This window comes from Hypanus sabinus, chromosome 9 (genome assembly GCF_030144855.1).
Source record: "Hypanus sabinus isolate sHypSab1 chromosome 9, sHypSab1.hap1, whole genome shotgun sequence".
Classification (NCBI taxonomy): Eukaryota; Metazoa; Chordata; class Chondrichthyes; order Myliobatiformes; family Dasyatidae; genus Hypanus; species Hypanus sabinus.
Window position 1 is genome coordinate 48,272,110 of NC_082714.1, and position 25,843 is coordinate 48,297,952.

General features: G+C 42.5%; 1 protein-coding gene across 6 annotated transcripts in view; it reads right to left on the bottom strand.

The window, feature by feature from the left end:
- Window positions 1-25,843, bottom strand: part of rhbdf1a (rhomboid 5 homolog 1a (Drosophila)) — a 373,026-nt gene that overhangs the window by 273,407 nt on the left and 73,776 nt on the right. For all 6 annotated transcript variants that reach the window (XR_009513976.1, XM_059979627.1, XM_059979628.1 and 3 more), the window contains one exon: window positions 4,656-4,721. The gene's annotated coding sequence lies outside the window, so the exon portion shown is untranslated. The remainder of the gene's footprint in view (window positions 1-4,655; window positions 4,722-25,843) is intronic.

Here is a 25,843-nt window from a genome sequence, read left to right on the forward strand (position 1 = left end):
ATAAACGAGGCACACTTTCTCCATATTGAAATTGGAGCACAGGACTAACCCTTTCAAAGAGTTTCTGAGATGTGCTTGCCGAGAGAGCTCATTCTTCATATTGAAATGCATTCCATGTTCTTTTCTACTTTGCCCTTGTAGGAAGAACCACCTCATTCTTTGAGCTGGCTACCTACTGCTGACTAGATTGGTGAAAGCAGAGGGGTGTTCAAGCGCCGACTTCTTGGGTCATAAGCCTCCAAACTCCCAACCTCTATCCTATTTTTCTCCAGAAAGCCTTCAGCTGTCTGATGTCTCTAGGCTCCATCTGCCCTGTGCCAGATTGGTAGATCTCAGTCAGCCACCACCTTCAAGTATTAGGTTCAGAGAGCAAGTATTAGACTCAATGACAACATCTTGATTCCGGCGTTGGCACTGTTTGAGTGAGAAATCACAAGGGTATCTACCTCACCCACAATGTGACAAGTACAGGTCTATTCCCCCCCATCTCCCACTCAGACATTGTCTGACTCACTGAGCTCCAGTTTGTTTTCATGCACAGATTCCAGCACCTGGAGTTTAGTGTCTCCAGGTACTGATGACCTTACAGTTGTGATCGTCTTCAAGAAAAGGGGACGAGAGTAATTACAGGAACTTGAGAAACACTCTGGCTGTGTGCCACAGAGAAAGTACTCAGCAAGGTCCAATTCATCCACCTACTCCCTGCAGACTGGAAGCTGCATCCCAAATCACCATGTTGACTCCTCTAATCACTAACAGAAACGACGTAACCTTCACCAAGCAAAACCCAAGTGCTACAAACAACAAACCCAGCATTCTTATTAAACACAAAGTACACTGCAGATACTGTGGTCAAAGCAACATGTACAAACAAGCTGGAGGAACTCAGCAGGTCAGGCAGCAGTCCTGTCGAAGGGTCTCGGCCCGAAACGTCGACTGCTCGTTTCCATGGATGCTGCCCAGCCTGCCGAGTTCCTCCAGCTTGTTTGTAAGTCCAGCATTCTTATTATTTACCAGGGAGCATTGAATTCTGACCTCATACTCCTGGCTGGTGTTCAGTCCCTGGACAACAAGCTGTGCGAACTGAGAGCCAGAATCTCCGACCAACGGAAAACAAAGGAATGTAATGTTTTGTGCTTCGTGGAGACCTGGCTGACAAAGGAGATACCAGATCATGCCATCGAGCCCTCTGGGTTCTCCCTATTCCGGGTAAACATGTCAAAAAGCCTCACTAGGAAGAGTAAAGGAGGAGGGGTATGCTTCTTGGTCAACAATGCTTGGTACAACACCCAGAACGTGCAAGCACTCAAATCCTTTTGTTCCCCAGAGCTGGAATACCTGGTGCTGCTGTGCAGACCCTACTGGCTGCCTCGGGAGTTCACGGCTGTTATCATCACAGCGGTGTGCGTTCTGCCGCAGGCTGACACTGACCCGGCTCTCAAGGAACTGTACGAGACCATCAACACACTGGAGACTGCACACCCAGAGGCTGCCTTCATCATTGCCGGTTACTTTAATTGAGTGCCACTGACGAAAGTTTCTCCAGCGTTTTGTCAGCAAATCCAGGTGAGCACTAGTGGAGATAAGACTCTTGACCACTGCTACACTCCCTTCCGCAACACTTACAAAGCTCTCCTTCAGCCAGCTTTTGGAAAAATCAGATCACTCTTCGACCCTGCTTTTGCCAACATACAGGCAGAAGCTGAAACAAGAGGTGACCATAGTTAAAACCATCCACTGTAGGTCCGACCAACAGGACTGCTTCGATGACATCAACTGGAATGTCTTCATTGATGAGGAGGTCTCCAAGTTGTCTGATGGAGTCACATGCTTCATCCGGAAGTATATCAACGATGTTGTCCCCCAGAAGTTGGTCAGGGTCTTCCCAAACTAGAAACCCTGGATCAATAGTTCCGTGCGAGCAGCACTTACCATGCGACATAGAGCTTACACGGCCGGCAATCTGCTGGAGCCCAAGAAAAGCAGCTATGATCTGCACAAAGTTATCAAGGCTGCGAAACAACAATACCAGGACAAGATTGAGTCAAGATTCACAATGAATAGCACACAGGACTTGCGGTGAGATTTGCAAACCACTGCCGACTTCAAAGGCAAACGTTATGGTTCCACCAACATCGCGGCCTCTCTCCCAGATGAGCTCAATTGCTTTTATCCTCAGTTCAATATCGTTAACTCCGAGCCTCCGAGGAAAGCCACCGCTACAACCTTCAACCTGGTCATCTCTGAGGCACGCAGATGTTTCCGAAGAATGGACAGTCGCAAGGCTGCGGGACCAGATGGCATCCCAGGGCGGGTACTCAGGATGTGCGCAGCACAACTGGCATGTGTGTTTACAGACATTTTTTATCTCTCGCTCTCCCAGTGTACAGTGCCCTCCTGCTTCAGATTATCCACCATTGTTCCTGTACCAAAAAAGACCAAGGTGACATGTCTGAATGACTGGCGTCCTGTTGCACTCGCCTCAATAATAAGCAGAAGCTTTGAGAGGCTGGTCAAGGACTACTTCTGCAGCTTGTTACCACCCACACTGGACCTCCTACAATTCACCTGCTGGCACAACCGATCGACAGATGGTGCAATAGTCATTGCTTTACATACCGTCTTTACACATCTAGGAAAGGATGTGTATGTGAGAATGCTGTTGTTGAACTACAGTTCAGCATTCAACACTACAATTCCATCCAGGCTCGAAAGGAAGCTCAGAGACCTCAGACTTGACCCTGCCTTGTGCAGCTGGATCCTGGACTTCCTGTCAGATCATTGGCAGGTAGTAAGAGTGGGTTCCCTCACCTCCACTCCTCTGACTTTCAACAGAGAAGCCCCACAGGGCCGTGTACTGTCCCCTCCTCTAGTCCCTGTATATCCATGACTGTGACGCCATCCACAGTTCTAAACTGCTAATTAAATTTGCAGACAACATTGATTGGCCTAATCTCAAACAATAATGAGGTAGCCTACAGGAAAGAAGTTGTCTCTCTAACACAGTGGTGTTAAGAAAACAACCTCTCCTTCAATATCGCAAAAACAAAGGAGCTGGTTGTGGATTACAGGAGGAATGGAGACAGGCTAACAGCTATTGACATCAATGGATCTGGGGTTGAGAAGATAAGCAGCTTTAAGTTCCTCATCACATCACTGAGGTCCTCACGTGGTCTGCACACACCAGCTGTGTGGTGAAAAAGGCACAACAGCACCTCTTTCACCTCAGACGGTTGAGGAAGTTGGGTATGGGCCCCCAAATCTTAAGAACTTTCTACAGGGGCACAACTGAGAGCATCCTGACTGGCTGCATCACTGCCTGGTATGGGAACTGTACCTCCCTTAATAGCAGGATTCTGCAGAGAATGGTGCGGACAACCCAGTGCATCTGTAGTTGTGAACTTCCCACTATTCAGGATACTTACCCAGACTGGTGTGTAAAAAGGGCCTGAAGGTATTGGGGACCTGAGTCACCCCAATCACAATCTATTCCAGCTGCTACCATCTGGGAAACGGTACCACAGCATAAAAGCCAGGACCAACAGGCTCTGGGACAGCTTCTTCCACCAGGCCATCAGACTGATTAACTCATGCTTATTTGAGTGTATTTCTATGTTACATTGACTGTTCCATTTATAATAAATTACTATGATTGCATTTAGATGGAGATGTGATGTAAAGATTTTTACTCCTCATGTATGTGAAGGATGTAAGAAATAAAGTCAATTCAATTTGTGTGCTTTTGAGATATAAGCTACCTACAGCAGGCAAATCAGGGATCTAGAGGAAAAACAACAGTGTCATCTCTACAAATCCTCCAAATCTACTGCAGAACAAATAGCCAAACATGGCTTGCATTACCAGACCTAATCTCCCTGGCCCAGAGGTCCCAATTACACCCAATCCAATGTAGTCTGCCCCATCATTCACTGGCCCAAAATGGGCACTGCATTGAGCTCTATCAAGGCAAGACAACAGTGTGGACAATGCAAATGATTCAAGAATGTTCTCAAATTCTCCTGGAATTAGTACAACATGCATTAGCAGAACATGAAATCCTAGACCATAATTGTTCAAATGTAGAAGCTCAAGGAATGGGTCTGAGAGCCTGAGGCTCATAAGGAGCACACAGAAACACAACACAAATCAATGCACATACATGTCATCATATACTACCGAGATTCATTTTCCCACAGTATTCGGAGTAGAACAAGGAAATGCAATAAAATCAACAAAAAATCTACACAAAGATTGACAAAATGTCAGAAGCACCTGATACACCAAACTATCTATGTAACAAAGTCAAGCACCTTCTATGCCACCTCTAGCAGAGTCCAATTGTGCCCTTATCAGCAACTGACAGAGAAATGGAAATAAAGTCACACTCATTCAAAAGATGACTCAAGATACAAATTGAAGCTCTGTTTCATTTTGGCTCTCTTAAAGTTCAGACTCGATTCCTGGTGAACAAGGTTGTATGTGGACCATGTATACACACTTGCTATATTAAAACACTGTTTAGTATTTAACTTCAACAAATAAAATGGATAAGAGGCCTGCTCCCTCTGAACTTTTGCTTCCCAGGCAAATTAGCATGCTTCCATTTAGTTTCTAATGTATAAAAATCCACTAGTTTTACCATGTGCCAGTCATACCTTTTTAGTTTCTGCTTTCTTTCAGCGTCGTTGTCCACAGTGTCACATCACATGCATATTTCAATTCTGCAAAAGAGAACAAACAGAGGCAAACGTCATTAGCTTCAAACATACAGTATGTTTATGAAGCACTATAGGCACAAACAAGGCACTTGATAATTAATTCAGTTCTGCATCTTCAGAACTTCCTAAAGTTTTGTTCGTATCAATTTTAGAAAGGAGCTCAGAGCCACTTAAAAATCACACAATTATTTCATAGAACAACTCTGCAAAATGCAAGCCTGCTTGTAGACAGCTGAAGTTAACTATGATCTCCTGTACTAAACCTACTCGTTGGTTTTAGTTGGATGTTTTCATTAGAGGGGTGAAAGGAAACAAGAATTGCCAATTAAAAGAAAACAAAATAATTTGTTAACTGAATTCTGAACCTGTTCTGAGCCCACAGAATTATATTCACCAATGAAAAGAATCTGTAGTCATGAAACGTCATTTCAAAGTGGAAATAAAAGAGATCTGGGGTACAAGGCAGGGCAGGTGGAGTGAGAACATGGAGACAGATCTGTCAGCCCAACATGCCAATGCCAAACAAGTTGTCTACTTGAGATGGTCTCAATTTTATCCATTGGCCCTATTTCAACTGAATTTTTCTGATCCATGGACTGTTCCAAATGTCTTTCAAACACTAACTGTACCCACTTCGTCTGGCACCTTGTTCCACATACCACCACCCAATGTGCAAAAAAAATCCCTCTGATATCTTTTAAATATTTTCCCCACTCACTTTAAACTTGTACACTAATTTTAGACTTCTTCCCTCTGGGAGGAAACAACCAACTGTACCTCTTATTGATGTTGATACTCATAGTGATTTTACAAAACCTCAACAAGAAAGAGGTGAAAGTATTATATTGTACCCTGCATTTTAGAAACAGGAGGCAAGGAAGTCATAACAAAACATTGCAATATCTCAAAGATTTAAACCATTGGCTTGGTCATAACTGAATACTGTATCTAGATTTGGCAATACCCTTCCAAGGGCTTAACAGAAGATGTAGATGAGTGCTAGAAAAACAAATACAAGGATGAGACATTTTGTGATACAAATAAGACTGGAGAAGGCTGGATTCCTCATCTTCCAGATTCAGATGTAGTTATCACATGTAGCAAAACACACAGTGAAATGCAGTGTTTGTATTAACAACCAACACACCCAAGAATGTGCCAGGGGCAATCCGCTAGTCTCGCCACACATTCCAGTGCCAATTTGGCAAGCCCACAACGTACATCACAACACAAGCAGCAACAAAATAAGACAATAACAGTAAAAACAAGCCCCTATCCCGCACCACCCACCCCCCCATTGACACACCCGAGGGAAATCAGAACTGACCTAACAAGATGACTCCGAACACTGGCTCATGGCCCTGATCTCCACTTCACCATCAATCCATATCCCCAAAGCCTAACCTGATCTCCAACTCCACATGCTATCCCAAAACCAACCACACAAACCTTAAAAAAAACACAACTAATCTGAGCCATGTCATCATCAAATATCGCAGCTCAGTCCCATCTTGACTGCAAGTCATCAGAACCCTTTGGTATAGGGGAGGATGCAAAGAGATCGGAGTAGCTTTTAAAACCAGGAGTTGGCAATGCAGATAGATAGTATTTTTTTCCCCCATTGAGGGACAAGCTAAGGACTAGGGCACATATAAAGGTGATTGGCAAAAGACTGAGAAATGACAGAAGGGGAAATGCTTTCAGAAAGAATACAGAGTGGACAGGACATAAAAGATGCTGCTTGGTGCAGTTGTGTTGGCAGGTATAACTAGAGTGCTCACAGGGATCTAGATGGATCTGAATTGGAAGAGTTTCCAGGCCTGAGGAGAAGGTGCTCAGAGAACGAGTTGGAGAGGCAGAGAGGGTGTGGGATTCATGAGAGGAACTACCCATGAAGAACCAGTGCAAATGGTCTCCTTCCATGCAGTAATTATGCTCTGAGTATCAATTCACTGCTCCACTCATGCCATCTACTATTCACTCTTCATTTACCAAATCAGTAACTCTATCAGACATACCCAGATTGTTGGATCTAAGTGGATAACACCACCCTAGAATGTGGTCATGTTGAAGCAAAACAACTTGCTGCTTTAAGTAGCAAGCTTGTAATCATTTCCTTCACTGCATTAGTTTTTCCTCCTACAAGAGTGGCCCATCATTCCGGATGTTTCAAATACAGAATTACTTCAGTCAGAACCATATTCCAGTCACTATCCTAGATTTTCCTTCACAATGTCACTGAAATTTGCATGAAGTACCACATAATGCTGATCCAAAGTTCAGATTTCTTTGTAAGCCATTTTCAGTGGACAAAGTTACTGCAGACATCACACTTTCCTGCAACTGGGTGAGATTTAGATAGCAACACACACAAAATGCTGGTGGAACACAGCAGGCCAGGCAGCATCTATAGGGAGAAGTGCTGTCGGCCCGAAACATCAACAACGCTTCTCCCTATAGGTGCTGCCTGGCCTGCTGTGTTCCACCAGCATTTTGTGTTGTTGTTTGAATTTCCAGCATCTGCAGATTTCCTCGTGTTTGCTGTTGAGATTTAGATAGAATCCTTTCCATCTTGGCACAATACCCTGCTCTCAATGCTGCAACTTGCCAGTGTGGCAAGAATCCAAATGCCAGGAAGCTGGAGCAAATCCCTGCCCAGTACTATGAATGAGCTGCAGATGGACAGGCTGATTTATAGGGCAGGTCAGGACTTTGTGTTGTGAGATGTGCTTTAGCCACGGGGGTGAGCACAGACTGGCAGTGGTTGCTCCACATGGAGAGGGGGAGAGGGGGAGGGGGGGAGAGAGGGGAGAGAGGGGGAGGGGGGGAGAGAGGGGGAGGGGGGGAGAGAGGGGGAGGGGGGAGAGAGGGGGAGGGGGGAGAGAGGGGGAGGGGGGGAGAGAGGGGGAGGGGGGGAGAGAGGGGGAGGGGGGGAGAGAGGGGGAGGGGGGGAGAGAGGGGGAGGGGGGAGAGAGGGGGAGGGGGGAGAGAGGGGGAGGGGGGAGAGAGGGGGAGGGGGGAGAGAGGGGGAGGGGGAGAGAGGGGGAGAGGGGGAGAGGGGGAGAGGGGGAGAGGGGGAGAGGGGGAGAGGGGGAGAGGGGGAGAGGGGGAGAGGGGGAGAGGGGGAGAGGGGGAGAGGGGGAGAGGGGGAGAGGGGGAGAGGGGGAGAGGGGGAGAGGGGGAGAGGGGGAGAGAGGGAGAGAGGGAGAGAGGGAGAGAGGGAGAGAGGGAGAGATCATACACGCGCGTGCGAAAGCTGACATTCTGTATTTGGTTCCATGACTCTCAGCCCACAGACTTTTCCTGGTACAAGTTCAACAAGTTAGATGTCTCCACCAGGTTCCTCGTCCAGTAATGTTGTTAGTAACACATCTTTAGAAAGTGTTATATTGATCCCCACTTGGTACCAATTCCATGAATGTCTTTGTTCTTAGGAAGACATCCTGGGCACCAAGCAAAATTGCAATACACTTGTCCAAACAGGCTTAAGCAGTGACTAAGTATTGCCATCTCATTAAACTCCAACACTATCCACATTATTTATATATATGCAATGACAAAAATGTCAGGTTTCTCCAAATTATATAAAGGTACATTTAAAAAGCTGTGGTGGGGGGGGGGGGGGAGCCAGCAACAATGTCAAACAGGCTAAATGAAAATAAATCCTGAACTATAGGAGAAATGGATGCCAAGAGAGGGAATTTGTAGAACGCCTACTAAGTATCTTTTTAGAGAACCTTGCAGTTGAGCCCATTAGGGGATCAGGATTTCGGGATTAAGTGTTGTGTAATGAACTGGATATGATTAGGGAGCTTAACGTAAAAGGAACACTTAGGAGGCAGTGATTGTTGTTGCCTGAATGAAATCGCTGGAGAATGTTACTGGCAGATACAAAACAGCTTCTTTATCCGACAAAAGGTGGTACAGCAGGCATTATATGAATAACACTTTCAGTGGAAAGGTCTGTTGGCCCAAAGTGGGGCTTGATATTTATGTGCTAAATACAAAGGCCAGCTCCATATTTACAAAGTACATACAATGATTTCTTTTGAAACAATAAACTTCACACTTTCTGATTCACATCCATCCCAGAGGCCAGCATTGTCTGGACTGGGATCCACAGCTTTTCAGAATCCATTGTTCCAAATTAAATCCACAACACATTATCAAGGACCAGAAGACTGGTGGCCAAAGCCATTTGCTAAACGTAAATGTTCTAAACCCAAAAATCACTCTTACAGAGATAATATAATAGAATTCACCTTTCAGTTTCAGTTTGAGAGGGAGAAACTTAAGTCACATGTATCAGTATTACAGTGCAATAAAGAGAATTACTGGACAATAGTAGGGATGATAGTGGAGCAGCAGCGGCTGAAGCTTCTGGGGGCAATTCAGAAGGTGCAGGAAAGATGGATCCCAAAGATGATTCTAAAGAAATGATGACACAACCATAGCTGATAAGGGATGTCAAAGATGGCATAAAAGGAAAAGAGGGGATATAACAAAAATCAGTGGGACAGTAGAAGATTGGGAAGCTTTTTAAAAAAAGAGGGCGATAAAATATAATATAAAAGGATGCCAAAAGCTTTTCTCTAGATACATAATGAGTGGATATTGGACCACTGGAAAATGACACTGGAGAGATAATGGTGGATGAAATTAATTATTTTGCATCCATTTTTGCAGTGGAAAAGCAGGCTCTGATGGGCCAAATGGCCTAATTCTGTTCCTATGCCTTATGGTCTTATGAACAGAACTTGGTCAAAGTTATCTTGAGAGAGAACTGGAAATCTTGGTGTCTGATATGTTGATGACAAAGTAATTTTCAATGTTAGTTTAGAAGAGGGGAGACACATGTTATGCAGATATCTATGAAACAGAACATTTGGCTTCAAGTGGGAACATTCCCAAAAGCCATTCATAACTATGGGACTAACGAGGCTACATTCAAACAAGGATTTTCTCCAGTAACACAAGGTGATTTGCCAGAAATTCTGGTCCACTTAAACTCAAAGTATCTGATGGACACCTGCACGCCAAATCAATGTAACAGGTTGTGCCAGTTTATAGAGCTATAATTTGTTTTCATTGACTGAACCTAATTAATGCCAAGACCCATTAGGTCACTCGCAAGGTGGAAATCAAAACGGAATTTCTATTAGATTTCTTCTGTACAGTTCACCCCCTCCCAACACTAACAGATAGCGGTCTCCATTTTCAATGTGCATCCTTTCAGTAATTTTAGGAGTCCCTTCAGCGACTCTACCGCCTTCACAGAGCACGTGTACAAAGCTATGCAACAAATACCTTCTCAAAAATCACCCCAGATGGAAGCTTTCTTCAGGGTTTTTAAAATGAGATCTTACTTGCGAAACTACAGAAAGTAAAATATGTTCTAAATTTAATGCAGATTCATTGTACACCTGAATATACTAATACTGCCGATTATTCTCACAATTGGTGTTAACACATACCCAATACTTCATAACTCTACCATATGAAACAATCAACACTTGGTGCAATGATATCGCAATAATGATAAACTTCTGTCAAAATATATCCATGTTCTAAATGTTTACCAATATTAACACAGGTTTAAGATTCACAGAAATTGGTATTTCAAGAGTGATTAAAAGGAGGATGGAGTTGGACGTCTTTCCAGCATATGCTTCAAATCAAAATCCAAATTAACCCACGCAGGAATTGAATATATATTTTTAAAAACAGCCTATGTACAGGAAGTGATGTCCATACAAGATTACCTGCCCCTCCAGAGGCCAGAACAGCGAGTCTCAGGAGGATATCAAAAGAAGAACTGTAACCACATATTACTCTCACTTTGAGATAGCTACACTTTTTCTGAAGCTAATTAAGCTAAGTGGCAAACAGGATCAATGGGAATTGACTGGCATGCAAGACAAGAGATTGCAGAGCTACATGAAAACAAGGGAGAGGGAGAATTGGCCAGGTGTGAAATTTACTCCACAGGGAGCTGGCATGGACCTAATATGCTGAATGGAACCATTCTACAGAATATTCTCACAGAAGTCAGATGTAATACCTTAAAAAGACAAGTTGACCCTTCTGATCTGAATTAGGACACTGTCAAAGTAATTGTCACTGCCGATAATAAAATAACTGGACCCAGAACACCCGCACTCTCACGAACCAAGCGTTCTTTTATTCTAAGTGTGCACAATGAGAACAGCATGGGCCCCTTGTCACGCACACTATTCTGAAATCTGAAGAGAAAGCTGCTTATTTTAGTACAGAATTGGCTCATCAGTTACGGATATTAATCATTGTAAATTGTATTTGTTTTAATTTGTCTTATTCGCAAGATCAATCGTCATTTACAATAGAGGTGCTAAAGCTAATCAAAACTTCAAGCAGACAGCTGATGATACTTTGAAGTTTGTAAAGACAGTACAGCCTTCGTTCCAAACAAGCGGAAAAATCTGCTGATGCTGGAAATCCAAGCCACACACACAAAATGCTGTTGGATATGTTTCACATCCTTCTGCTATCTCGTCTGTCTCTGGCATCCCTTATTCCATAAAGGAACACTATGTTTTATGACAACCAAGAACCATTCTGGAAAAGTCTCACTACCTGAGGCCTCACTGGCTTGAGTACATCCTGCAGCAGCCAACCCAGTCTATTCAATCTGAAGTAGAGGTGTTTCTGACGGTCTCGCTTCAAAATGTCTCTCACAGTTACAACTGCTCCAGATCATCATCTTACTGCAACTTCAGCAACACTTTTGGCAAAAGTATACTCATCGCAAATTGATCCATCCTTGGGCATTTGCTCTGTATCATCTACAAACAATGTATGCTGAAATGGTCATGTTGCTCAAATTTTAATTTCATTGCTATTAAGCATAAACACAACAGTTAAAAAGAATATGAAATGCTTCAGAGTTCTTACTGCCTCTCCCGAACTACAACCTTCATGTCACCATGTTTATTCCCGTCCATTGCTCCTCCTGCCATCTCCAGAGAACCAGCTGAGAAATGAACCATACACAAGAGGGCTTTTGTGCAGCACTGTCTGCAACTCCCAGCGGCTCTGCATTGATTCTCAGTTTCGCAGCCAATAATGTTGCAGTGACCGAATTCACAATTGACTCGGATTTTCCAGGACATAATAAGCAACTGTTTTGGACTGAGTGCTCATAACATTCAATCCAAAACAGTGCTGTAGCAAACAACAACAAGAGCTGGCAACTGCAGGATCTCAATGCTAATTTCTGGAACACTGTACCACTTTCCTGCTGCTCACCCGGAAGTGTCATAAAACAGCAGCATCTTCTCAAAAGTTTACACTTGAAAATTAATGGGGTAGAATTGGGATGTAAGAGCTGCAGTTCACAGGCAGTGCATTGCAGGCAATAACTTCTCCACAAAACTGGTAAAAAATGATTGGATTTGCAGAGGTCCATTTCAGTATACCTTGTTAGTAGATGGTACTGTGCAAAAACCTAAAGACGGATCAGTCTGTGATGAGTATACTTTCGGCAAGGGCTGCAGCAAGATAATGATCATCTGGAGCAGTTATAATCACGCAAGATGTTTTGAAACAAGACTACCGGAGACACCTCTGCTTCCTGCAGACGAATAGGCTGGGTTGTCTGTTGCAACAAGCACCCAAGGCTTCCCACTCGATATCAACTCTAGGATCAGAGATTAGTTGTAGCTCATTGGTCTGGTCTCCAACATAAGCATCAAATCAATAGCCAACTTATCAGGATTGAAACACTTCCACATATCCTCATAGCACTGGAGGTTATTCAGTCCATCAAGCAGATGCTGGCCCACAGAGCAATTTTACTCCCCTATTCATTTCCTCTGCAATCTATTCACCCAGTACTTCAATTAACTTGCACTGGAACTGATCCACTCATCCACACACTGAGGTCACCTTAGTGGCCAAACGACCACTTAAACCAGATGTACTTGTAGTGTAGGAGGAATTCAAAGCATCCAGAGAAATAATATGCCGACTCCACTTGGATGGCAGAGGTCATGATTGAAGTTAGGTGTGCCTGAACTGTGAGTCGCCAGTTATGGGTGGTGTGTCACACTGAGACCCACTCCAACACCAGTGGCTCCCTTCATCACCGTCTTGCATAAAACAAGACTCCATGCTGTAAATTCACAAATGCATCCTCACCTCTAAATACAGGTTTGGAAAAAGGGAACAGATAATCTGACTGTGAGCATCCAGTCATTAAGGATTTAAATTACTCTGCTGGTAACACAGAACACAGCACTTTATACCCTTCAGCAGGAAAGCAATCAACCACAATTCACTTGCAATTTTCAGTGAACCAGGTCAAAACACAAGCTTCTGTTCTCTGCATTCTGGCCCCTTCTCCAGCGTGAAGGCAAGGCAGAAATGGATCTAATATCATGGACTTAAAATGCATGGAACTTGTTATTTTGTGGCAGCAGTGCCACAAAGCAATTTATAGAATACTATAAGTTATAAAAAGATTGCAAAAAAAAACACGAAAGGAATAATGAGTCGTGTCCATGGGCCATTCAGAAATCTGATGGAAGGGAAGAAATGGAGAGGTTTCTGAACCTGAAACAGAGGTTTCTATGCATTTTGGTCACCTAACTACAGGAAGGATATTAATAAAGTTGAAAGAGTGCAAAGAAGGTTTACAAGGATGTTGTCGGGACTTGAGAAACTGAGTTTACAGAGAAAGGTTGAATAGGTTAGGACTTTATTCCCTGGAGCATAGGAGAATGAGGGGTGATTTGATAGAGGTGTATAAAATTATGATGGGTATAGATAGAGTGAATGCAAGCAGGCTTTTTCCACTGAGGTCAGGGAAGAAAAAAAAAGGTCATGGGTTAAGGGTGAAAGGGGAAAGTTTAAAGGGAACATTGGTGGGGGGGCTTTCTTCACACAGAGAGTGGTGGGAGTGTGGAATGAGCTGCCAGATGAAGTGGTGAATGCGTGCTCACTTTTGACATCTAAGAATAACTTGGACAGGTATATGGATGAGAGGGGTTTGGAGGAATGTGGTCCAGGTGCAGGTCAGTAGGACTAGGCCGAAAAATGGTTCAGCACAGCCAAGAAGGGCCAAAAGGCCTATTTCTGTGCTGTAATGTTCTATGGTTCTAATCGTTAAGCGTGGATCTTCCAACTACCCGATCATAATAACACAAAGAAGACGTTTCCTAGATGGCGATGGCCCTTAAGTGATGAATGCTGCCTTTCTGAGGCACTGCCTCTTAAACGTGTCCTCGACAGTGGGGGAGGGTTGTGCCCGTAAAGGAACCAGCTGAGTCAACAATCTTCTGCAACCTCTTACGATCCTGTAAACTGGTTGCATCACAGCCTGGTATGGAGGCCCCAGTCAGAACACACTCCACTGCATATATGGAAATTTAGAAGGGTCTTTGTTGACATACTGAATCTCCTAAAGCTCCTAAGAAGGAGCTGCCATATTGACTTCTTATGACTGCAATGCGTTGGGCCTCTGAGATGTTGACACCCAGGAACACGAAGCTGTTCCACCGCTAACATCTCAAGAAGGACCAGTGTGATTTATGTTCCCTGACGATCACAATAAACACCTTAATCTTGCTGATGTTTTGCGAAGCCATTGTTGTGACACCACTCAACCAGTTGATCTCAATTCTATATCCATTTTCATTGTCATCTGAGAATCTAACAGTGGTGTCATTGATAAGTTTATAGATGGCATTTGAACTACACTCAGCCACACAATCATAGTGGGCTAAGTACGCCTCCTTGAGGTGAGCATTGATTATCAGTGAGGAGGAGTTATTATTGGTGATCTGCACTGACTGTGGTCTCCAAATAAGGAAGCCAATGATTCAGCTGCAGAGAGAGGCTCAGAAGGTCAGGTTTCAAAGCTTGGTTGCTAGTACAAAGGGGATAATAGTGTCATAAGCTGTAGTCAATAAACAGCACTGTGATAATTTGACAGTTGTCTAGGTTTTCCAAATCAGAGTAGAGAGCTGGTGAGATTGCATCTGTTGTAGACATTTTGTGATTGTAGGTGAGTTGCAGCAGGTCAAGATTCTTGCCATAATGGGAATTAATTCTACTCATAACTTACCTGGAATTCATTATTTCATCACGGTAAATGTGAGTGCATGTTTTCAATACACAAGCAGGTACACCTTCAGGGCTCGACAACTTCCAAGAATTTAATTCACTCAGTTTAAAGCCAACTGAAGCTTAGGACCATGGAAAATCCAGTTCTCACCCCAAGAATGCCAAATTCATTAAAAGCTGAATGCTGCTTATTCCTTCCCCATCCTACCTGCTTAAAAAAGTCCCTCTGACTCTTAACAGGTAGCTGAAGGTGGGGTGGTGAAGTACATCTTAGAAAAAAAGGTTGCCAGCTTTCTAAATAGCAGTTGAAAATGTACCTGGCAGTGTATAAAGGTCTCAAAGCTCTAAAATGGCTAAAATATAAGCGATTTTACAGAAGCTGGAAATCCGGACAAATGCAGACAAAATACTGGAGGAACGCAACAGGTCAAGCAGCATCAATGGAGGGGGATAAAACAAATGACATTTTCGGTTCAAGCCCTTCATCAGAACTGATGACCAAAGGCACAATATTCCCCCATGCATTCTATTAATTTTATGGCCAATGCATGAAGATGATTGGCCATCAGTGGCACCCAGCAATGCATACTGCATAGTTGTTCAACACCTGTGTATAGACTAGCCAAGCCACTCCTGTAGAAACAAAATGGACCGTTCATCTCAAAATGAAACGGGAGCATAATCTCCCTCCTGAAGCCTCCTTGAAACCCCAAGTCTGAACTCCACTACATCTCTGCAGCACCACCTTTGTTACCAACTGTGACCCTGCCCCATTCCCAGCAAATGATGATGCAGCAAGCAAAGGCCTTTGCTGTGTAATCACTCAAAAACAGTGGAAATTCCAATGACCATTTTCAGTAATCCTCCAATGTAAATATTGTCGGTCATTCAAAATTTATTATGTACCAGCAAGTTCTGCAGAATTTTGTGATCAACTTGCACCCCAAGGCATGCAAAACACAACGCTAAAGTGTTGTTGGCAGAATCGGAGATGGTAACAAGGAGGCATATGGGAGCAAATAGATCACCTGGTTGAGTAGCATCACAACAATCTTGCAGTCAACATTAATTAAGACAAAAGAATTGACTGTGGCAGCTTCAAGCTTCTGAGAATTGACATCTCAGAAGGTCTATCCTAGGCTGAATATATTGATGCAATCATGAAGAAGATACACCAGTAGGTAAACTTCATTAGGAGTTTGGAGAGATGTGGTATGCCACCAAATAGTCCAGCAAATCTCTACAGATGTACCATGGAAAGCATTCTGATTGTATCACTGCCCAGTACGGAAGCGCCAATTCCCAGAATCAAAAGAGGCTGCAGAGGGCTAGAGACTCAGCCAGCTCGATCATAGGCACAAGCATCCCCGGAGGACATCTTCTCAAGTCAATGCCTCAAGAATGCAGCACCCATCATTAAGGTCCCCTAGCACTCTGGCCAAGCCTCTTTCATATTACTGTCATCAGGGAGGTGGTACGGAAGCATGAAGACACAAATTCAACATTATAGGAATATGTTCTTCTCCTCTTGTTGTCAGATTTCAGAGCAGACTATGAGGACTGCCTTGTTGTTCCTTTTCTGCACGATCTTTTTATTGCAATTTAGTAAATAGTCCTGCACAGTGCACAAAACAACAAATTTATTGACCTATGTTTGTGATAATAAACCTGATAGTGATCTTCTTAGAAATGTACTGATTAAGCAGATTTGACAGAACCAAAGCACGTATGTGCATAAAAATATATACCAGCGTGGATCAACATTTGCACAAAATGTTTTCTGGTGTTATTGTGAATCCTTTTTGAAGGATGCTATCTTCACCACAAGGTTGTAATGAATCAATAACAATTATAGGTTGGAAAGGGGTCTCTACAGCATTTGTGACATAATTATTCCAACTCTGAAATAACCACTAGAGCTGGTCTTCGCACAAAGTTTTGAATTGATTGCTTGATGGCTTTGTGGCCAAGTTTGCAGACGATACAAAGATTGATGGAGGGGGCAGGTAGTTTTGAGGAAGTAGGGAGGCTACAGAAGGATTTAGATAGATTATGAGAATGGGCAATGAATTGGTGCATGTAATATAGTGTCAGGAAGTGTACAGTCATGCACTTTGATAGAAGGAATAAAACCATAGACCATTTCTGAAGCAGGGAGAAAATTCAAAAATCCAAGGTGCAAAGGGATTTCCCAAGGTATAATCTGCAGGTTGAGTCAGTGGTAAGGAAGGCAAACGCAATGTTTGCATTCATTTTAAGACTAGAATATAAAAGCAAGGATGTAATGTTAAGGCTTATTAAAGCATTGGTAAGGCCTCACGGAGTACGGTGAGCAGCTCTGGGCCCTTTATTTAAGAAAGGAAGCACTGACATTGGAGACGGTTCAGAGGAGGTGCATGAGAATGATTCCAGGAATGAAAGGCTTATCATATGAGAAGCGACTGATGGCTCTGGGCCTTTACTCGCTGGAATTTCAAAGTATGAGGGGGTATTGCATTGAAACCTATCAAACGAAAGGCCTAGATGGAGTGAATATGGAGAGAATGTTTCTTATGGTGGAGAAATCTTGGAGCAAAACACACAGCCTCATAATAGAGGGACATCCATTTAGAAATATGACGAGGAATTTCTTCAGCTGTGGGGTGGGGGGGGGGGGGGTGAAGTGGAATTCACTGTGGCAGTGGAAGCCAGGTCATTGGTCGTATTTAAGGTGGTGGTCGATAGCTTCTTGATTAGCAAAGGCATCCAAAGGTTACCGAGAGAAGCCAGGAGAACAAGGCTGAGAGGGAAATGGATCAATTATGATGAAATGGCAGATTAGACTTGATGGGCCAAATGGCCCAATTCTGCTCCCTTGTCTTATGGCCTTTTATTGACCAGAGAGGAAGGAACACCGACAAAATTTGAAGAACCTTGGCTCCAGCTAACCGGCAGGTAAACAGCAAGAGCTTAAGACTTGGGAGAAGTTTCCCTTCGCGTTCTTCTCACTTTCTTGTCTCACAAGTGAAATTTTTCTCAATTACCTGGAGGCCACCATCATCCTTGCCAGCAATTTCTGATATTGCAGCTGTGTAACAACTACTTGGACCTGCATATAATTTGTTGGTAAGTTTGTTGTGACTGTAAAGTCACCAGAAAGTCACTGAAGCTGGTGGATATAGACGTCTTTATCCAGCAGAGAGAGATTTAGGCCAGTTAGAAGAGTGAGCTGAAAGATGGCAGATGGAGTTTAATGTTGATAAGTGTGAGGTGCTACATTTTGGTAGGAATAATCAAAATAGGACATACATGGTAAATGGTAGGGCACTGAAGAATGCAGAAGAACAGAGTGATCTAGGAATAATGGTGCATAGTTCCCTGAAGATGGAATCTCATGTGGATAGGGTGGTGAAGAAAGCTTTTGGTATGCTGTCCTTTAAAAATCAGAGCATTGAGTATAGGAGTTGGGATGTAATGTTAAAATTGTACAAGGCATTGGTGAGGCCAAATTTGGAGTATTGTGTACAGTTCTGGTCACTGAATTATAGGAAAGGTGTCAACAAAATAGAGAGAGTACAGAGGAGATTTACTAGAATGTTACCTGGGTTTCAGCATCTAAGTTACTGAGAAAGGTTGAACAAGTTAGGTCTTTATTCTTTGGAGCGTAGAAAGTTGAGAGGGGACTTGATAGAGGTATTTAAAATTATGAGGGGGATAGATAGAGTTGACGTAGATAGGCTTTTTCCATTGAGAGTAGGGGAAGATTCAAACAAGAGGACATGAGTTGAGAATTAGGGGGCAAAACTTTAGGGGTATACGAGGGGGAATTTCTTTACTCAGAGTGTGATAGCTGTGTGGAACGAGCTTCCAGTAGAAGTAGGTTCAATATTGTTATTTAAAGTAAAATTGGATAGCTATATGGACAGGAGAGGAATGGAGGGTTATGGGCTGAGTGCAGGTAGGTGGGACTAGGTGAGAGTAAGCATTCAGCATGGACTAGAAAGGCTGAGATGGCCTGTAATTGCCTGTTTCCGTGCTGTAATTGTTATATGGTTATAAGCACACATTATACTCGATACACTTGTGGAAGAAGTGGACTCCTGACCCAATATTATATCATATTTTGTGTTAAAAAAGCAGAGGTAAAAGGAAAATTTCTATAGTTGCAATGCTTCTTTTGAGTTTTAAACACCTAGATCTTTGCACCAACACACCCAAAGTGAGTGTTAATCACCTATGTCTCTGCAGCTGCATTCATATATGTAGCCACCTTCAGATGAATTGGCTGTTTCCTAGTTTGTAATCAACACAAGTCTGCAGCTCCAGGAAGACCAGGAAGACCGGCTGCGTTATAAACTCTTATTGACAATCCACGTTCAGGTCTGAAGGCTGGTTGCTGTTGAAATTAATATTTGCTATTAACCATAATTCCAGAACATGCCCCGACAACCACACTTAGCAGTACCTTAAACACAAAGTACACTGCAGATGCTCTGGTCAAAGCAACACGTACAACACGCTGGAGGTTGGGCAGCATCCTTGGAAATGAACAATCAACGTTTCGGGCCAAGATCCTTCGTCAGGACTCCGTGGAAATGAACAGTCAACGTTTCGGGCTGAGACCTTTTGTCAGTCCTGACGAAAGGAATCAGCCTGAAATGCTGACTGTTCATTTCCACGGATGCTGCCCGACCTGCTGAGTTCCTCCAGCGTGTTGTACGTGTTGCCTTAATATTACCTTGTTTTGTCCATTCACTTCCTCTTCTCAAACAAACTAGAAAGCAGACTATTCTTTCCTCTACTTCTTCCTCCCCAGCCCTGGTATTCCATATTGTTAGACCTGCCAAACATGCCATTCAAGAACATTATCTATTATTTTGTTCAATTAAAATACTCAGTCTGTTGGTATCTAGAAGGGGATACCCATTGTTATTCCATTTAGGTTTGATGCACTTTAAACTTAGTTTAAACCTACATGAGTTAGCCCAACTGATTCACCAGCATCTTTCAAAAATAAGAATCCTGCCCTCCTTTATCCAGTCCAGCCAATCAGATTCCAGACCCACCAAGGCTGCCGATAGTAACAGCCTTTAATTCAGGAGCAACTAAAAATTGGTAATAAAACTCTGGGGTTGTCAGCAGCATTCACATATCCCAAGGAATAATTTTAAGTGCACCTTTGATGATGACTCATGACTTTTTCCAACACTCTTGGCAGATCCCATCATGCCCTAAGCCAGATTTCACTAACACTAGACCAACAACCTTTGTTTTCACAACACTTAAAGCCAGTTTGCCTCATAAAACCAAACTACTCAATATATGGACTCTGATCTCCACTCACTCTTATTTATCAATTACCGTTGCAGTGCTGTTCGATTTCATGAATTTGGGGATTTATTGAAATACAATAGAGTTATTTCTAGTTAACTATCACAAAATCAACCAGCTGGGAGGCTCTTTCATCCTTATGTAAATAACTTTAAAATGATTGAGGCCAGCATTCTAGTTTTAAACTTTTACAACAGGAGACAGGCAATAAATTACAGATGATTTGGTAGGCCAACTATTCTTTTCAAGTCACAGATTGCTCAATGTATTTCTAAGTGCAATTTGTATCTATTTAATTACCAAAAGCCAAAGGGTAGCATGATTGCAGCAATTCCCAACATGGCATCAATAACACCAAGCTTTTGCCTCCCCCAACCAGCATTTCTAAGTCCTATTTATACTGCAAAGCATCCAAATATCAGTACATTGCAATGTGACACCACAAATTAATAGACAGAACTGACACTGTGTGTTGACTCGTGCCTTGACCAGGTCTTCAACTGCCTATCTGTGGAAAATGCCAAGACTAATAAATCAGTGCTCAAAGTGGAAGACCCTTTTTTTAAAAAAGAACCTATCCTCGCCAAGAAATGCAAACCCAACTGCTCACTTAACTCGTAAAATAATTTAAAAACCTTACAATGAGATCTATTTTACAGTTATCAAATTATACTTATTATTTTAACAGAACAAGAGCAAAACTGCAGAATGTAGGTTTGCTGCATTTACCTGATGGCAAGAAAAGTCAATTTATATTTTAAAATGCATCTTGCATTAAAGTATTTAGGTATTTATGGGAAGGAGGAAATCAAACTGGTGTATGAACTTGGAGGAAGCAAAGATGTATGAATCAGAGAGGCACAGTACTGTAGAGAGAGAATGAGAATTCTCAAAGTCCAGAGTAAATTTATTATCAAAGTACATATATGTTGCCATGTACATCCCTGAGATTCCATTTTTTTGTGAGCATACTCAATAACAATAGAATTAATGAAAAAACCGCATCAACTTGGGTGTTCAAGCAATGTGCAAAAGACAACAAACTGCAAATACAAAAAGAAATAATAATAATAAATGAATAAGCAATAAACATGAAGAACAAGAGATGAACAGTTCTTGAAAACTGTTTTATAGGCTGTGGGAACATTTCAATGATGGTGCAAGTGAAGTTGAGAGCAATATTTGCCATCGACTCGTAGAGAGAAAAGAGAGTAGGTTTAAAATGAAAGAAGGTCGTGGAGGACTTTAAAATTAGTCTTCCATGTGGAAGTGTGTCAGTCAAGGCTAGCAAGGAAAGAGAAGCTAGATACACAGGGCTTAGTGCAGCCTTCATGTGAGTACCAGGGCTTCAGATGAATTGAAACTTTAGTAGCTCGGGAGGCAAATGGGTTGGAAGAGGCAACAATGAAGATGAGAATCTTAGCGATTGCAAGATGTAGCCATTGAGTTCTATGAAGATTAAACACACCACAGGGAATGTACATCATTAGCTTTGATGGGAAGAGGGTAAGGGCTATTTGTGGGAGTTAGGGGAAAACTATAGTGGGACAGAACGGACGTTACAACTAAAGGTGCCTTTGACTGTTTCTCAGAAACAATTTTCTTATTCAGTAGAAAGGCACTGGCCCTGGTTTGATTCAAAGAACTCCTCTTAATGCAACAGGTCTATTAACAGTGAATGCCATTGTAGTAAAATCTTTTCACTCAAATTAGACATCAGGGCACAGATCAGCAATGCAGACACAATTATATGAACTAAGCCACCTCTAGCAACATAGACTTGATTCAATATCAAATATTCAATTTTTCCCAAGGTAGTAATTAGCTCTGTTTATTTGAGATACAACACAGAATGGGTCTTTCAAGTCACACTGCCCAGGAATCCCCTGATTTAACCCTAGGCCTAGTCTAATCCACAGGACAATTTACAATGACCAATTAACCTACCAACTGGTACATCTTTGGACTGTAGGATGAAACCGGAGCACCTGGAGGATACCAACATGGTCATGGGGAGAACGTACAAAGATCTTACAGGCAGTGGAGGAAATTTAACCCAGATCGCCTGTAAAGTGTTGCTGCCCTTCTTTTAGCAAAAGAAACGGCACCAATTTTAACCACCACCAAAAAAAATTACCATACAACACCTTCCTTTTTCCTCCCTTAAACATTCACTGTCTGCTATCCAAAGCATTCCATCTTTGGCAAGCACAACACAGCGATGAAGGAAAATAACAATAGATAATGGATGAAGACATTTTGATTGTCATCCAGTGGCTTTAAGGGCTTCAGCTGCTCTGCTGCAGACATTAGTGCTGCCTGTCTGATTTTTGTTCCCAAGTGCTTCTCAGAAGATTAATCAGCAGTAAATATGTTTAATCTGCACCTCTGGCCATAATCCCCAAATCCTCTTTGACAGCTGATATTGAAGGCCACAACTCTGATGCACAAAACAGAATCCCTAACCGGTCAGAGAAACTCCCATTATTCCTTCAATTCCAAAACACAATAAATGCACTGTACAAAAGGGTGGTGTTAATTGACTCAAGAGCATTTTTCAAAAGTCCTTAGAAATTAGAAAACTAATACCTGAAGGTGCAAAAACTGTGAAAATTACAAGGGGGTGGAGTCGAAAGAAGAAATTGGACTGATTATGTCACCCTTTCAGAACCTTCCTTGGTTCCAAGGCCTCTTCACTGAACTTTTTAAGTTGGCATCCATGCACTTGTTCCTGGTATTTGCATTGTTATATGCGGTTTCATCTCAGCGAAGGAATTCTACACTCAGTTTTCAATTAACTCTACAAGGTATCACCATTATTTTTTTTTAAAGCAGACTTGCATCAAAATTGGCAGTAAAAATAAAATGCTGTTCCCTTTTCACAGATAACACAAACACCTGCGCCCAACATAATGCATAGACTTAGTCCACTAAAGCACTACATGTTATTTTGACTTGAGTTTTGTAAGCATCCAGGCTTCGTCGGTCTCACTGAACATGCAAATCAGAAAGCCTTGAATCGGGGAGGGTTAAAAAAAATTCTTTAAATAACTGCAACCTGTGCCAAGTATGCCACAATCACTGAGGCATGCAAAAGCAAACTGATAAACCTTAAGATCTCATTATTCAAAAGGTTTATTTTGTTATTACAGGAGCCATCTGCAATAGAATCAGGAGCTTCAGCTAGTCACCACTCAGCCACAATTCACATAATGCAGAAAAAGGCCCTGAGGCCCAATCAGTCTACACTAGCCATCAAGGACCATTTACATTAATCTCACTACATTCTCCCCTTGTTTTCATTAAGGTCTGCCCCCGCCAACACATACTAGGGTCAACTGATAATCACAAATTAACTTACTGACCTATAATGCTCTGTATGGTGCAGCACAGTGGTTAGCAGAACACTTTACAGTACCAGTGAAACAGGTTCAACTCCCTCCACTGCCTGTTAGGAGCTTGTACTTTCTCCCCATGACCTCGTGGGTTTCCTCCAGGTGTTCCGGTTTCCTCCCACAGTGCAAAGACATACTAGTTGGAAGGATAATTGGATGTAAAGTGTCCTCTGATTAGGCTTGGGTTAAATTGGGAGTTGCCGGGCGGGGTGCTGCAAAGTGCCAGAACAGCCTACTCCACACTGTCTCTCAGTAAGTAAATGTCCTTAGGATGGGGAGGAAATCAGTGTACAAAGATACATCTCGCTGTCACGGGGAAATATGCAAACTCCGTACAGGTCAGGATCGAAGCCAGGCCACTGGAACCAAGAGGGAACAGATCTACTGGCTTCCATTGTACCATAGCATCTCTGGGTTGCTACAGGGTTGAGTAACATGCAGTTCTGTCAGAGCAAAGCCCAGAGTCAAAATTAAAGATTGTCATCTGCTGTTCATTCTGTATTTGAACAATGACCTTGGGAGATCAAAGCAAGCATAACCCATAGGAACCATTGTCTGACTGGTGTGGAAACTCACGGTGTGAGGCAGCACAGCCTTCCCTTTTGGGTAAAGGCAAAATGCATTTGAGACAATGTCACTGAAATCAGAAATTATCCTGCTACCCTGGATGAATACCGTAGATCTAAAAACAATTAAATAATCTTGGAATGGTAGAATGTTAAATGGTAGAATTTATTTAATTCTGAATGGTAGAACTGGTAGAATGCAATCTGGTGGTAAAATGTAAATTAGTCTATAGATAAGTGTCAGAATTATGACTGAAGCAGAATAGATTACAGGGAGATTTCCAGCAGGAATGGGATTACCGAGATCCATCATAAACAAAATTAACTGAAATGGCTTCTAGGTTGTAAGAAAATACAGAGTAAAGCAATTTAGGTAAATTACATAGAAAGCACTTGAAAGTGAACCAGGGATATAGCAAGATAAAATTTTCCTCCACAATCAATGTTTAAATTTAAAGAGTTTGAATATCTATAGATAATAATGCAAGCAGAATTACAAATGGATGGTGGATTGGGCCCACTCAATAGCAAATTCACCTCAAGCCACAGCAAGATCGCCTGCTTCTGTAACTAGTGAGGCGCAGACGCGGTCATTGAAGTACCACTGACTCACACAACCAAAGAACGAAATCCAAAGGCACTTTTAAGAACCTAGGAAAGACCTCTTCAGGAGGATTAGCAAAATGATGATATTTAGAACTTTTGAAAAGAATCGAGGAGAAAGATCTACTAAACATCTCTCCAAATCAAACAAAAAAAACACTTCCAAGGCTCAATGCCAACCATATCCGTTTTAGAAAACTTGCTTCTGTTGTCAAGATTGATTGTGAACTCAGCTGCAGTGGCAAATGAAACCACACCATGCTGCAATCTCTGGGATTTAAACGAGTCATCAAGGTTCAACGAACTAGAGTTCAGAGGCAGATTTGCTTCACCTTTGCTAGTTTTCTTTAAATGTTTTCACTCCAACGGCAAACAGCACACATTGGCCACGTAGTCACGACTAGGTGTGATGAACGGCTTCAATAGGCCGCACTAAGGGTGAGAGGTTATGATGTCACCCCAGATAGATGATGAGGTGTAACATGGGAAGTAGGACCAGCAACTTCAGGGTGGGCCTAGGGAAAGGCAGGTTACTGGGGAAATCAAGAAACCAATGTGGAGGAGAGCTAGAGAACTGGATATAAAAGACTAGATAAAGGATTCCCAATTTAGCATGAAGATTTAATTGCCAAGAGTGTCCCATGACAACAAATCCTGGGATGTACTTCTCTCCAATCCACATAAATGCGCTAGGAGAAATGATGCGTGGGACCTGCATTAGGATGGCCATAACCCAAGCACAAAACAATGAATAACTATTCTGTAGGAGCCAAGCATGTTGTTTCTATCTGCATTGCATTCTGCGCTGCGCACGTTTATTATGATAACTAGTCACATGGATGGGGACGTGGTAAACGCAAAGGGTTTAGATACATATTCGTGCTTTGCTCTCAACAGCTTAGAGCAGGGGACCGCTGGGTGTCATATCCTTTGTTGACTGCTTAACATTGCTTAATTGCATTTGAAATTGTTTAACTTCAAACCACATTGCTTCAAGATTGTATGTTTTGGCAGTTGCTAATAAAGGATTGAATATATTTCTTTGACTTTTTGGAACATTATTGGATTGATCAGAGGGTGAATCATACAAGGATAACTACCTCCTGCTTGGTTGCCAACAGCGACACTAGCTTGTTCAAGTTACTGCTAC